The sequence below is a fragment of the Hyalella azteca genome, unplaced genomic scaffold, assembly GCF_000764305.2.
Source record: "Hyalella azteca isolate HAZT.00-mixed unplaced genomic scaffold, Hazt_2.0.2 contig16676, whole genome shotgun sequence".
NCBI classification, from domain to species: Eukaryota; Metazoa; Arthropoda; class Malacostraca; order Amphipoda; family Hyalellidae; genus Hyalella; species Hyalella azteca.
Window position 1 is genome coordinate 63 of NW_025946486.1, and position 16,383 is coordinate 16,445.

Below are 16,383 nucleotides of genomic sequence, written 5' to 3' on the forward strand. Positions count from 1 at the left end.
ACCACTCGTGTTTAAATAAGCTTATTCTGCTATCATATATATATATATATATATAGGAAGCTGCAGGATAAATTCCTTGGATAAATATGTCCGTGTACAGGCTGGGCCAAAAGTAATTGAATAATATCAATTTAAATAACTTTTTATTATAACAGTTACATGCATAAAGTTTAAGTATCATTAAGTCAAGGCGATTAAAATAGATTTTCTATCACAAATTTACTTTGATTAGTAAGCTTTAGAAACTTTATCGTCATGTGTGAAAAATAACATCCTGCATATGCCTTCCATTTGCAGCTTCACAAATAACAGCTCGTTCCATTATATCTGCCATTACCTTTTGCAAAGTTAATGGGCTTATTTCTCTTGTGATTTTTCCCCTGCGGCTTGTTGGCACAATCTTATGGTTGCTTGTGGTTGTTGCCTCTTACCTTGAAATGCCCGTTGGCATTTGAGCCTTGACTTTGATAGTATAATTTTACAATTTGTGTACGTTGGATGGTATTGAATTTCTACATAATTCATTTCCAGGATTGGAAAAAATGTTAAGAAATTGAAAAGTATTAATAAATAAAAAAGTTATAAATAAAAAGGGTCAGTGACTTTTAGCCCACCCTGTATACTAATATATCCATTTATACTGCCTTGGATGAATATATCCGAGAAAGCTGCTGTTCCGGAAACTGCTGTAGGGGCCGTGGCAGTTAGTTTTTAAAAGTTATTTGGCAGTAACGTTGATGTACGTGTATTTGATTCTGATGATATTTGCAGTTCATTGCAGTTCAAAAAGGTTTCGGTAACTCGCTTATAGAAATATAAGTGGGTTATATTTTGTTAGAAAAGAGATAGAGAGGTTGAGACTCACTTGCATTAGTGAGTAATGTATGGCATATTTTTTCATTATCTACATCATGTTTATCAATATATATATTTACTTGTTCTCTTTCTCATTCATCACGCCTGGGTCACCAATAGCAATGTTGAAATCCAACCACATCTCTTAGTAAAATCAATTCTGTGCCATTTTTTATCAGTTTTTCGTCGTTATGCGCTCATGATACGTCATTAAAAGAAGTCGGTACTTTAATTGCAATTATATATCTTTTGACAGGTTCCAATCAACCCACAACTTCTCGACGTATTAAGATAATTGCAATAGAACTTTGACCCTTCATTTATGCCAAACTTTAATTAGGGATCACTGATGGAAAGTGTGGCGCACATTGTGCGCCCAGTTACCTCTTGGGTCATATGTAGCAAACGGAGCTTTATTTTTCATCACCATTAATCCATCGTTAACTGCTCAGTCGCGTCAAGAAAATTCCACTTCTCTGTATTCCTAGTGAACGAATGCGGCAACACCGTCCCACTACCCGCTTCCCAGTACATAGCGGCGTATTCGCACCCCGGGTACGGCTGCAAGGCGTTCCCCGACGGCCCGACCTACAACTGCAGAGTCACCTTCACGGCAACTTCCAATATTGGCTTTAGATTCTCCGGGAAACCCTTTATTGGCAGTGACCGGTCCTGCGACGGCTACAATCTTACCGCTTCTTACGGCACTACGCAAGACGCTACCTTCTGCATCCTCTATCTTGTTAGTGGAGGAAAAGGCTTGAGTGTCCAATACTCTGGTTTGGTTATTCGTTAGTGACATACTCTTGCAGTTATAATAAAAATAAATAGGCGTGTTATATGGCGATACATCACACCGTGGTCATTATATGGACAAATTTGCGAATTATCGAGATAACTTTAAAAATATTCCTCCACCCGGCTAAACACTTGAAGTCAAAATGCTTGGCCTCAAGCCACACACGAACAGCAGCGCGAGTTTCATAATTGTGCAGTTTTCCTTTCATAAATCCTCAATATGCACGATAATCTTGATAATATATTTCTACATCATATATGAGTAGGAACTTTAGCGCTTAGTTTCTTTCTAATCAAAATACAATAATATCAGTTAGCATAAACATCAAACCGTAATTAATATAGGTTATATTCTCTCATTATTAAATTTAAAAGCGGTAATAGAGGCGGTCGGTGCTGCTGTTAACACACCTTTGTCTCTGCAGGAAGCTCTCGGGACCAACACGATGACATTAACGCTGCGGGGCACGGCTCTGGCTAAGACCTTCAAGGGAGGCTTCACCTTGCTACTGAAAACGTAATAAATGCTCGTCGTTTGCTCCCTACCAACGTCCGTGCCCGGCTTGACCTGGAATATCTGCTGCACTTTGAGTTCATTTCACATGATGATACTGAGACATTGATGAAGAACCCTCGTATCTGGAGAGGATGCCAGGGTCCTGTGCCCACATCATATCTGGAGAGGATGCCAGGGTCTTATGCCCACATCGTATCTGGAGAGGATGCCAGGGTCCTATGCCCACATCATATCTGGAGAGGATGTCAAAGTCTTATGCCCACATTTGAAGTTAGCTTTTCGAACAAATTGTGTTGCGGAGCTCAGAGGCCTTACGATTATAAACATTTAAAATTTTGTAACTCATAATCCGTCAGCCAATCACTGACGGCTTATCAAACCAAACCAACCAATCACAGACAAGAAATTGGTTGCTGTATATTGGGCCGACTTTCGATGGTACGGTCACTGAAGGGCCCACACAAGCCCGGAATGATTCATCAAACCCAAATGTACTATGAAATCAAAATTTTGAGCCCTCTAAATATAGGGTGATGAATGTGTTAGAAACAATATAAATACCATTTGAGAAAATTGAAACCTTTCCATTACAAAAAAATTTGGTCCAATGATTCTCTATGATTGAACATCAGCACACCAGTTTGAAAATTTTATTTGTGAAATGCTACACACGAGTGTGTTACTTTTTCTGTGTGAAGTGGTGATGCCACTGATTAGAATGAAGTTTTGCTAATTGAACGTTTCGTTATATACTTTTCTACTTTTCTTTTCGTCTTGATGTAGTGACTGCAACCGGAGCTATGCTTATCGATATAGGAGGTTGCGACGAAGAGTATTTATATTGATTTCAATACAACCGGTTATCTCGACATCTATTTTAATCTCATCAATCGCCTGATTGAACTTTTCTCTCGATAGAGTTTTTATGTAAGCTAATTACTGTCAGGTTGGTATTTTCTGTACATTGTCCGAGTGTTAATAGGTCGCGATGGAAGGTTCTCTATACTGGCAGCTACGACTTGACAAGGAGAATGACACACACGTTTATCTCCGACCTCATATACTAAAAACAATACCCTACGCCTAGTTACAGAGCCAGGAATGATGACAATAACGAGAGCACAGACTTACTTGCAGAAGAAAAATCTCATCCTACACCGATCTGGGCCGGAGACAACAGAGTTAGACAACTACTACGGGCTCCGAATAACTAATTGAGACTAATTCAGCGAGGCTAAATTAAAGTGGCTACAATGCACGCTTATAATTTAATCTACACAGTGGTACATCACCGGGCTTGTTTGAGACGATCTAGTCCCTGCGTGGTCTGGCTGTTGTCGTGGGTTGCAGTACGTTCCCGGAGTCGGGGATGCTCCGTGGATTCTCCTCACGATCGTGGCTTCGGCAGTCGTCGAAAACACGAGGGTGAAATAAGTCGCTCGGTGCAGGATGCTTGCCGATGAACAAAACTAGGACATGAGTATCTTCGCAGGTCGAGTCGTTCTTCTCTGTAGTCCTTCGATGTCGGCTTCAAGATAACTAGCTCGGCAGCAAGTCTGTCGTGGCTCTTCTTCTCGGTGATATTCGACGCCGTCGTTCAGTTTTCCTCTTGCGGCGAACTTGCTTGTGGAAGTTGACTTCGGTGACTATCAGTCGGAGATCGTATACAAGGCTCACGATATGTCTTACGTTAGTTAATACTGGTTGTCCGACTTGATTCTCAGTTAGCTCACTCGTCGCGGTTACTTGTAACACTTTATATCTCACACCCGAGGAGTTCTTTCCACAATTACGTCTATCTATCGGCTAAGTCAGTAGAACGCCGTCCAGTAGCTCTACACGTGCCACTGCGTCAACGAAACGGCCGATATCTTCTAACACCGGTACGGGACTGACTCGCGGTGGCCCGCTCGCTCTTAAATACCCCCCCGATATCGCGCATGCGCGCTAGACGGCTCGAGCTCCACCCCCCTAATTCAAAATTCGCTTCTAACCATCAATCCCTCTTCTTATCTTATTTATAATTTATTCCTATTCCTAATCACCACACACGTGTGCTGTTACTTTAGATGTGTGAAGTGGTGACATCACACATGAGTTTTACTTTATCTGTGTGATGTATGGGGCGTTTCAAGGTTATAATAGTTGTCGTGTGTTCTTTGTGTGTGAGTTATGGCAAAAAATTGAATGCATTGCATGAAATTAATAAACTTATTCGAGATTCTTTTCCTTGTTGATCGTCCATTGATATTATTTGCTGGAGTGTCCAGGTGGGGGCTAGATGATGGGGGTAAACTCCCCTTAATTTAGGGCCTGGACCCGCAGTAATGGGAGTATGATACATTAATTTTACCATCACCTGTACTACTTTGTTTCCCTGTAATCTAGTCAAGCCCTTACGAGAGTTCCACTCCCCCGTTAGTTTTCTCAGTGTTGCTTTCTGTCTCAGATGTTTTCTTCGTCATCAATAAAAGAGTTGCATTCACCCGTCGTTTCTATCTCCTGCTTTAACGCTAAGTGCCTGAGAAGAACTGGGACTATCAGGCAGTGAAGGATGTGTGGGACTATCAGGCAGTGAAGGATGTGTGGGACTATCAGGCAGTGAAGGATGTGTGGGACTATCAGGCAGTGAAGGATGTGTGGGACTATCAGGCAGTGAAGGATGTGTGGGACTATCAGGCAGTGAAGGATGTGTGGGACTATCAGGCAGTGAAGGATGTGTGGGACTATCAGGCAGTGAAGGATGTGTGGGACTATCAGGCAGTGATGGATGTGTGGGACTATCAGACAGTGAAGGATGCGTGGGACTATCAGACAGTGAAGGATGTGTGGGACTATCTGTCACTGCCTGGACTGGTGCGGATTCCTGCGCCAATGCGGCGGCGATGGTTCGACGGAAGTCGGCCCTGTAGCTGCGAAGGAATGACCACTCTTGACAGCAGCTTTAGAGATCAGTTGATATATAATTAAATTTTCCTAAAAACAATTGAATTTATACAATTGTTAAATTCAGCGATTCATGATCGTATCACGGCTGCTGGGTTACACGCATTGCCCACAGTCAAGCTATTAATTGAAATGTTAGAACAAGGTTATTTAGAGTCCCCAAATATACTCATATTAGGCAATAAGTTCACATCAGTGATACACGGTGAGATGCTCGTCAGGCGACGGCGTTGATGAAATGACGCTGTGGAAGGCACGCGGCCTGGCCAACAATTGTCAGCTTGTATTTTCTCTCAAATGAAATCTAAATTTAAACAACTTATTCCTAATTATTTGGCTACTGCTGGTTCATTGCATATATCCTAACACGGACACATTCCATACACACACATTACCTATATTATCATCGGCTAGGCATTACAGGTTAATTACAGTTTACTGTTGAGGTATTTCAGTTAATACTCTAGTACAGTAGCTACAGAAGTTTGTATCTAATGCATAAGGAGCATCCGCAAAGTATCTACGCATCGTTCGCAAAGAATTGATGTCTTTCAATAAGAATTTAAGTGAATGCCGGTCAAATAAAACCTCAAATTATAGTTCAAGTTGATTCCGTGTTGTAATGATTGCATTCACAGCGCCAGTCTCTGAACTAATGCCTTTAGCTAAAATGTGGTGCTTAGTCTTCAATTAATAATCTGGTGGAGCCAATGTTAGTCAGGCTGGCCTGACATCTCATCATGCGAGACATTTCAGCGTATAACAATTCATCATTGGGGCATTTCATTATTATTTGAGAAATTTCATCACCATAACAGTAATTATTATTACAGTAATTTATCATAAAATATAACTACATCTAGGTTGCGTTAGGTTAAATTGTTAAGGGATTAAATGTCTCGTATGAGGAGATGTTAAGAGAACCTTTCGTCATCGTGCAGTGCTGGGGAACTGGGGCTAGTGCCATATGATGGGTGACGCCTGAACCTTGCAAACGTCATAACTGTTAGCCACAATAAGTTGTGCAGTGACTGAGCTACTGCTAGTGACATTAGTGACGTCTGCTTCTCGTCAATCTTACTTTGTTGCCACTAGTCTTCTATACTCAGGTTTATGTAAAGTATCCAAGTTAATAATTAGTTACTGGAACTCGTCTTTATATGTGAGTAAAATTCTTTATATGTGAGTAAAATTCTCTATATGCCAGTAAAATTTTTTATAAGTGAGTGAAATTCAAGTGTACTTGTTTCACTTATGATCAGAACTTCATCTCCGCATCTCTGCATGGCATAGAATAAGTCCTGGAATCCTATCGAGGAAATGCATCTCCAATGAGCGCACAAACACATCGCAAACTTCCGGCGATCTTCTATATCCCAAAGTTGAATCCCTATAGAATGTGGATTTTTTTCGCAGGAATGCTCCCATGTAATAAGCAAAGGCATATCCGCAAAACCGATGGTCCTAATGCTCGAGCAGAATAGATGAAAGGTTTTAGAGGTCTGAGTAACCCAATTTCTTGGATCTTACCCCAAAAAATTGCAAAAAATTTGTATGGGGTCAAAATGCTCAAAATCATAAAGAATGTTAAGGATGAACGGCTACCTGTTTTATGGTATTTTCCCTCTTTATGAAATTTATGAATAAAAGAATGAACGAATTAAATGAATTAATGAATTAAATGAATGCAATATGAGGCTAGAAGATCGTGTAGTAGAGCTAAAAAAGTCAACATAAGGAAAAACGATAAAATTAATTTTTTGACAAAATAGATTGTCTCATTAGGCAAAATTGGGAAATTCCCCTTGAACAAGTAGTGCCCCATTCCTAGTTAGATATTTGAATCCACTTATATGTACAGATGATTTGTATAATTGTTCAAAAATAGCTTGCAGCCTTTCATTCCTTATAAATACCTCACTACTCATGGAAGTCTCCCATTATGCGTTATTCGCTCACATCCTAAAATCTATATAAGCCCTTAATATTATAGCAATATCGAGGTGTTCGTTTCGAAATCTTTAATATGCAGACCGGACAACAGTTGCATCAGTCATTTATAGCAAAACATTTTGTTCTATTTAATACCGCTTTAATCTATGCTTATCACCGCAGTAATGGATGTTGAAAACGCGATTATAACGTTGCCTTCTATGCAACCAAGCATTCCACCTGTAATGATGAAGGCCGACAACTTGAGGCTGGGCGCTCGCGCTGGCAGATGCTGATGCAGCTCCACCTAAAAAGTCCTAAATGGTAGCCAACTTTACTTGCAAAATCATAAGACATATCAACCGAGTGACGACCTCATCCGGCCCATGTTAAAGACGCAGTAAGCTCATCAATTGCAATACATGTCTTCTTTGACGTAGGTTCAACAATTGGAAGAAAACTGCTCTTAAATCTACCATTGATGCACAGAAAATTGCCTTCAAAGAAAGTATATTTACCTCTAATTCCTGCCGTCCCAGCTCTGGATGCCTGCGTGTGTGGGTTTTGTTTCGGTCTTTAATATAGTTGGCCTGAAATGGTTCTCCAGACCAAGTAATTGATCATTTTTAGCGCATTTCTCATTTATTGGAAAAAGGCGCTATTGTGCTTGTCATGTCCGTCCGTCCATGACGTCCGTTCGTGAGGGACGGACGGACGGACGTGAGGAAATGCGCTCTCAGTCACACACTGCAGTGAGTACTGATCTGAAATTTTGAATGTGCTTTGTTCGGAAATATATTGATATTTTCATAGACCGCTCGCAAATTTCGTCTTGAGATTATACTGCGATTGTGAAGCTAACGAAAATACGAGGTTAACGTGCTTGTACGCTCGGTCAGTAGCGACGGCTAGTGCAACTTTCCAGTGAATTCAGCCATTATTCATCTGCTAACTGCCATCATTTATATTAATAATGGTAGTGCTAACACCCATTATTTATCCTGTCACTGGCCTCGTGTTAGGGGGAGCATGTACTTTAGTTATCGGCGAAATGTCGTTTTCTGTTTTTTATTCTCATATTTACAGTGAACTATTTCATATTCAGTGGAGAAGACTACAGTGCTTTAGCACTTTTCGGCGGGTTTTAGTCACTTGGTCCGGGTCCGGCGGACCGGTTCGGGTCCGGATTTTAGTCAGGACCCTCTTTTCGGTTTCTCGTGAGATCATTTCGAATTTCATGAAATGAACAATATATAACCATTATATATAAAACGTTTTAGAATAGATATCTATTTATAGCTCATTACTCGCGTTAATTGCAATTTGTTTGCACTCGATTTAAAGCTGCAATCAAGACGCGTTCAATAAAGCCGCAACCACGGATGTAAATGACACAATTTTTCACTCGGGTCGTTTTGAAATTGTATAAAAATGACATTTATAACAATATCTGAACATTTTTATTAAAAATGGTATTTTTTGATCATTATTCAACTTATTTGAAATTCGTTTGCACTCGATTTTAAGCTGGAAGACTTGTTCAATAGAGGCACAACCATGGTTGTAAACGAAGCAATTTTTGATACGGGTAGTTTTGAAATTTTATAAAAGGACCATTTACATAAACAAATCCGCAAGAAAAAGAACATCTATAGCTTACTATTTGCGTTAAACTGGATAGGAATAATTTTAATAAGTCATCGTTAATACGAGTAATTGGCAATGAGAAAGCTTGGGCCACAGCATCAAGCAATTTTTTCAGCATTTTCGTCTTCTTTCAAAAAATTTTAGTTATTTGGCTCTCCGGAAGACTTGAAAATTTCATGTTGAAAATCTCCTATGATTTTCAAGCTAAAGCATTGAGAGATACACCATTCGGTTCGTAAAAGCCAGCTCTGGCGATCATTCGGTCACTTATTCTAATTTCATTCATGTTTGTATTATATATTGAAAAATTGGGAGGGGGAGGCCAAAATCGAAAAAATCCGAATAAAAAAAGTTGGAAAAAATGACCGAATTATCGCTAGATATAGTCTCTACGAATCGAATGATATTTCTCTCGATGTTGTAGCATTGTTAATTGATGAGGAGACAGATTTTTACATTACCTCCTTTTATGCCGTTTTCTACGAAAACGGCAAAAGAAAACGGTCAAGTACATAAAAGCCAGACAACTAACCTGGATGACAGTAGTTAAAACTTCTTTCAATATCTCATTCATAAGTCGTTCAAAAAATATCACTTCTAGGCAGCAGCAGTACAATTACCAGCACGAAAGTCAAGACACGAATACGAATCTAAATATATCAGGAACTATGCGAATAATTCGTTTACAAACTGGAATACGCAACCCTTCCTCTGCAACTTCTCCCACTAGAGAAATAAATTTAGGCTTGGGAATACCGCATCACAATCCTATTCTCAGATCTCGTCTAATGAAACAGTTTACTTTAGACTCACATTAGATGATGCGAGCAATATACTTGTCACGACGAGACCTCTTCATGAGGAGTCTTGTCTATACATGAGCATGGGTTCATCAATAGTTAAAACGCTGTCAGTTGTTGCCTGACTGGCATTCCTGCCAAATGTCGACGCTTGTGGTGACTGTTTGGAGCTACGAATGCTCCCTGAAATGAGATACTACGGAATCTAGGGTACAGTTCACTCCCAGCTGGTTATTATAACGATGTTAATGGGCATAATTCATGAGAATTGTGGAACTCGATCAAAACTCTTGTTGTATCTGTCCATCTGTCCCCGCTGATTTGCAGCCTGGAAAGTTACGTACCATTCTAGCAGTGGTCTTCACGTTAAAACTGACCAGGAGTGTAATTCATACAAGTAATAGAACTTTGTAGATGGAGCAATTTTTAATAACATGAAAAAGCACAATTAACAGGATATCGGATGCTAAACTGAACACGGTGTCTGAACACAGTGGTTGAAATTATTTTGCATAGGTCTGAAAATTACCCGAATTACATGAAATTCAACAGTATAACTACATCAAAGAACTAGCCTTAAGTCCTGCGTCTCACGCCAACCACAACAGCCGGCGTCAAGACTAAAATTAAGACGTACAGAAGTCGCAATAAGGAACTCATAAACTACAAACAAAAGCTTCGCACTATGCGTAAAGCTGCGGCTACAGCATACCTTAAAACTTCAAATCCCATGTTACTTGTAGCGAATTATATATTGTATCTTAATTGACCACATGCTAAATTCCATTAAGCTGGGTGGGGCGATTGACACTGTTGTTTTCGTTTGAATTCCTATTAGTTTTGCCGATTAAAATTTGTTAACAATGAAGGTCGAGTTTATTTAATGTTTGACCGGAATGTAGAGCGAGCCAAAAGATGCTTTGCATTTAGTAGTTGCTAATTAATAAAAGATAATGCATGGAATGGAGGAATTTATACACTGATGTTGAAATTTTCTTCTATGAACAAGTATCACTAGGATAATAGCAAGTCATGTTAATAAGTGTCTACTTGATATTTTTATCAGGTTAATTATTAACTATCCAAGAATAATACTAATACAAATATTTTTATCAGGCTAATTAGTTACATTTCCTGATCACTTAACTTATTGCAATCCTGATGATGGCCTTCGTGAAGTATAATTATACGGAAGTTATCACGGCAGGGTAGGAATATTTGCGAATTTAAAGTGTTAATATTTTTTTAAGTGAGTGATCACATTGTAAACACTTAATTGTGATTAAAAGAAAAAAGGTGGTTTAAATTGCGGAAAAATGTTCCATAGAAAATTTATTTAGGAGTTTTTCATATATAAATAGGTTCAATCAAGATTATGAAAAAAGCAAAAGAAATTTTTGTAAGGATTTAAAAATCTATTTCTCTCGTCTACGTGAAATGTGTTTATAACGATTTATAGATTTTTATAGACAGCCAAGTTTACATGATCTAAATAATGTGTCATTGCTATACAATAATTAATTTATAGATCCCTACTCTTCATATCTAAAAATTAGGTAAAAATATTGGCCTTCGTATTGAGGTAACGGGACTTCAAATATTCCTCGGAACCAAACTTGGTAAACTTATCATTTTAATTCAAGTGCTAAATTGAATTAAAATTAAATACAGCGATTTTCCATAGAATACTTGTGAATTAAATGATTAAGCAAATTTTACAATTTCATCCAACCGATGGAAATTGATTTTTGACTTGAATTTGCCTGCAATCGTGCAACTTCTTTCTTCTGTCAAGCCGAATGTTACAAGAGATGATTTTGCTCACGATTATTAGTGCCTAATGTTCATAAATATATTAGAGAATGAACAAAAAAAACTATGATTTAGTTTTCATTAATTTAATTTTTGATAAATTTCGGGCATAGATTTTTCATTCTCACCTGCTCTGCGCCACAAATGATTTGGGTGACGTCTGAAGTAGTTTTAGTGTGCACATTCAGCGTGAAACCAACATCTCGCCCAATACTTTACTTCACTTTTCTCTGAGGAATCTCCACCAGTTTGTTGCCTGACCTCACAACAGATACTCCCAAGGTGCTGGTGAAGATTCGTGCTAGATTCATTTTGAACGCATCTATCTACAATTCAAATCAGATGGTGTGGACTAACCTTTTGAAGAATCTTTGGCCCCGGTTCACCTTTGGAACCATGGAGTAAAGCCTCCCATGGAAGCTAAGCTTGAGCTTGGTCGGGACTTTGGACGCATGCGTGGGCACGTGCTGGATTGGATGTCGTCTGCGCTACGACTTACCTCGGTGGCTCACATGACTCTTTGGATGCAACCACTACCTTGGCCCCGGCAACTTACCTCTGCGCGGACGTGGACCAGCTCCAAGAACCAGCACTTCATCAGCGATTCACTGAAGGATTTCTTAGCACTTCAGGTACGTCACCCTTTCTTCGTAGGCACGGAGCAAGCGGTGATGAGGTGTTAAATCCTGTTCCTTTTTACGCGAAACCCGAATAAATAATAAAGCCCGTAATTATCCATACTTTAATATCTATTGGTAATTTTACGACTTCATTCATGATTATACAATAATCAAGATTGCATCTTACTCGGAACGTGCGGCAACAAGTTGCACCAGCTCGACATACTTTTGCTACGATTGAAAACTTTGTCAATAACGACCTTTTATTGCATCGAGCGTTTTTTCGCCTACTATCAGAACTGAACTTTGTGCCTTGACTGACCACCGTTTCCTTTTCTTCAGAAATTTCGGGTTGGGCAGACGCGAGAGCGAGTTGCGGCTCCTTCGCCTCTTCACGCTTATTGAAGAGGAGCCGCTACCGAAATAAGGCAGCACCAAACTATCTCGTGAAATTGAAACTTTTCAAAAAAAAGCAAAGATTTCTTTAGCCTCCAATCCATTCTTGTTTTGCTTGCCTATATATTCATTTTATCAGCTCATTCCTCAAAGTTTTGTCCAAAGAAAATCAATACGTCATCAGAAATGATGAAGCGTGAGATTCATTTGGGCTCTTTTGTGATTGAATTTATAATGAAAACCTTCAATCATAACTGAAAACTACTCAACGTTGAGCAGAATTGCATGACAAGTTCTAGGTTAATTAAAAATGGTTAAAAAAGGTTAACCGAATCTGCGGCTATAACCTCGCCTCACTCGAGTTCAATGATTCATCAAAAAACTTCCTGAGCTGTGGAACAATCTCAGCGTCACTGAACGTAGATATCTTATGTTTTTGTTGAAGCTTTGCTGCTAAATCTCAAACTATTAGGCTTGAAATGTTCCATGTAGAGTAATGTTTACAAATGACTAAAAACTTAAAACAAAGAAAACTCCACAAAAATTCATGGTATCTTTAAAGAAAAAACGTTTCGGAGTCCAGCTCGATCGTCAGTTCGAGAATTCTAGAACATGAGGATGAACTGATAGAATTCTTTCGAACTGGCAATGGAGCTGTACTCCGAAACGCTTTCTTCAAAGATACCATGAATTTTTGGGGAGTTTTCTTTGCTTTTAAGTTTTTAGTAAATTTGCTATTCAAGCAAACGAGCGACATTATTACTCGCAAATGACTGTGATAGCGTCCAAGTAGTGATGCATTTGTGTTCATGTGTAGGTCATCCTGATCCATGCAGTTAGGCCCGGAAAAGAATGTATCGACAGCTCGTGCTGCCGACAAGTAAGTGCCACTATTTGGACAATATGACCCACTTATTTCCTAAGTGAGCTTCGTGCCAGCGCAGCGCCCCGGCAGGCCAGACTGGCGCCCACGGCAGTCCGTCCTTGTCAAGATAACCGCGGCAACGAACAGGTCAAAGTATATATATATATATATTATATATTGTGTATGTATATCTATTTTGTGTATGTATATACAAATTTTGTGTTTTTGTGTCTATTACTGCTAAAGAAGTAAGATTAAAAATACACCGATTTGAGCTTTGATTACATATAATTGTTAACATCACTGGCAATGATCAGGTTAAAGATAACACAGATTTGAGCTTTGACTACATATAATAATTAACATCAGTTGATTGTATTGATGTTACATGAAATTCAGTTCTTAGGTTTGCAATAATGATGAATATAATGATTTATTTGAATATTTTCAAGCAGAACATTGAGCTAAGAAGGGAATTTTCGAAGATGTCATACTTCCTGATTATAAAGAGATCTTGCGATACGCATGCCAACCTTGCATGGCTTATTAGAAAGTTACGGCTCGAAAAAATGTGGAACATTACCTAGATATGACTCTAGTGTATCTTTATTTTCCGTTGACCGATTGGTTTGAACTCACATATATAGGATGAAATATCGTGGATTATTACCCTTATATTTTACCCTGGATTATAAACCCTATTATTTTACTTCGGATTATTGCCCTATTATTTTACCCCGGATTATTACCCTATTATTTTACCCCGGGTTATTGCCCTATTATTTTACCCCTGATTATTATCCTATTATTCATTATTGTCCTGGATTATTATCCTGGATTATTCTACAAGTACCAAACCGCGCGGACCACTCAAGGTACCATGCAGAGACAGGGGCAGAGAACACTAATGGTAAAAATTATCTATCATAATCATGAAGGTCACTAGCAAGAAATTTCAAAGTTGTACTTGTGAAAAAACTTGATAGTTTTCGTTGAAAAATTAATCGCATCACAAAACAAAGAGAAATATCCGTCAATAAATGAGCTGAAAGTTAGATTTAGTTCACCTCATCGAATTGTTCATACACATATAAGTTATAACTGAGTTTCAACATACGAGTACATCCATCAAAGCCTGAACACTTGCGGGTTGTTGGCTACAGTGTAGCTACACTCTACGCTACACTCCACGCTACACTCTACGCTACACTCCACGCTACACTCTGAAAGATGAGTGGTTCACAGTGTCCAAGTCGTCCCTCACTTCCTACCCTCAGTATAAGCAGAAGAGGACATAGCGCTGACGCGACCTCTTGCCGGACCAAACTAAACCCACAGAAGCGCAAAGTATGCATCAGTTGGACAAAGTCCCGCTCCATTGTCTGAGTGAACATTAGCCAGTGCAGTGTCGCAATAAACCATCACCCTCTCCCTCAGTTATCGCAGTTTTATTCACATTGAACACTTGCAGCTGAGAGAAAAATACACGTGGAACATATAACAAACTCTCCTTGTAACGCTAGATCTGTGTAGATTCTATAGCTTGTATTTGCAAACCCATTTCAAACATGGCATGAGGATTATTCACTAAATATTGCCGAGCTTACTAAATGATTGGTATTTAGTATACTCACTAGGATACTCAACAAATTTATAATATTGTTTGCCCTATAGAATTCATGCCAAATTAAATAATGAATTCTTCTGCCATTCTTTTTCTAACGCCACAAACCTAACAACAAAGCAATGATTACTAACTATGATGTAAAACAATCACTTAGCCTTAATTTAGCAAGGGAAGATAAAATAAGTTAGTTATACGACCTTACGAGTTTCTTCTCGTTAGTTAGCAGACTCACATTTGAAGTGATATAGGACCTCGTACAGACGACGTGGTTCACGCTGCGCTGGAAAAACTGCCACCGCTGCAACATCTCCACACAAGCGAGCGCTGTGTGAGTTCTAAGTTTTGCGTGTGATGTAGTGAGCACCTGATGTGATGTAGTGAGCACCTGATGTGGTTAGGTGAGCATAAAATGGTAATGACTGAGCACCTGTTGTTGTCAGGTGCAGCACCTGTTGTTGTCAGGTGCAGCACCTGTTGTTGTCAGGTGCAGCACCTGATGTGGTCAGGTGAGCACCTGTTGTTGTCAGGTGCAGCACCTGTTGTTGTCAGGTGAGCACCTGTTGTTGTCAGCTGCAGCACCTGTTGTTGTCAGGTGCAGCACCTGTTGTTGTCAGGTGCAGCACCTGTTGTTGTCAGGTGCAGCACCTGCATCGTCTCTCCTTCGTTAGGCAGCGCCGCCAGTAGCGCCAGTCTGCATCTCTCGCGCCCCGCGTGCGGTCGAGACTGTGTGTTGTGCTGTGTTATGTGTTGTGCTGTGTTATGTGTTGTGCTGTATTATGTGTTGTATTGTATTATGTGTTGTATTGTATTATGTGTTGTATTGTATTATGTGTTGTATAATATGTTGTGTCATAGCGAGAATGTATATTACTAATTTCTTGAACACCTCCGTAGGCGCGAACTATTGCTCATTTCTTTTTGAGATTTATTTTTATTTTCTTCGTGTATAATTAATTATCTATAATGAATTATTTTTAAATGATGAATTTCTTTCCAACTTCACAAATTAAAAATATCAATAAGACATATATTAATTCAAAATATACCCAGAAATATATTTCGCGATCGATGTACGTCTATAATATTTTATTTTACAAATGTCAAATATTCGCATGTTCCAATGTCAATTTTTGAAAAATTTTAAAATTAACTGACTGGTCTTTAATTAACACTAATTTAACATCAACGTTAACATTAAATGACTTCGAAAGATACCAAACCAAGGGTCCTTATCATTACCTAATAATCTTAACTCCCGTACGATTATTCTGCTGCAATAATTACCGTTACTATTTTAATTCACCTCCTATTTTTACAGTTACTATCAATTTACGTTATAATAAATCCAGGAATTCGCATCAGTATTTACCATTTAATTTCAATTAAAGCTACAATAAAACCGGGAATTTGTAGAAATAATTACCATTTATTTTCAATTAACACTTCCATAAATCCAGGAGTTTGCAGTAATAATTACCTCTTAACTTCAATCAAAGCTTCCATAAATCCAGGAGTTTGCAGCACTAATTACCTCTTAACTTCAATCAAAGCTTCCATAAATCCAGGAG

At 38.9% G+C, this 16,383-nt stretch overlaps 1 protein-coding gene and 1 long non-coding RNA gene across 4 annotated transcripts in view; both read left to right on the top strand.

The window, feature by feature from the left end:
• Positions 1–1,346: 1,346 nt before the first annotated feature.
• On the top strand, positions 1,347–4,655 carry LOC108672379. The gene is made up of 2 exons (XR_001930888.1): positions 1,347–1,597; positions 2,079–4,655. It is a non-coding gene; the product is annotated as an uncharacterized LOC108672379 (long non-coding RNA).
• An 11,476-nt stretch (positions 4,656–16,131) lies between these two features.
• LOC108672380 overlaps positions 16,132–16,383 on the top strand; it is a 20,682-nt gene continuing 20,430 nt past the window's right edge. For all 3 annotated transcript variants that reach the window (XM_018160024.2, XM_047884994.1, XM_047884995.1), the window contains exon 1: positions 16,132–16,374. The gene's annotated coding sequence lies outside the window, so the exon portion shown is untranslated. The remainder of the gene's footprint in view (positions 16,375–16,383) is intronic.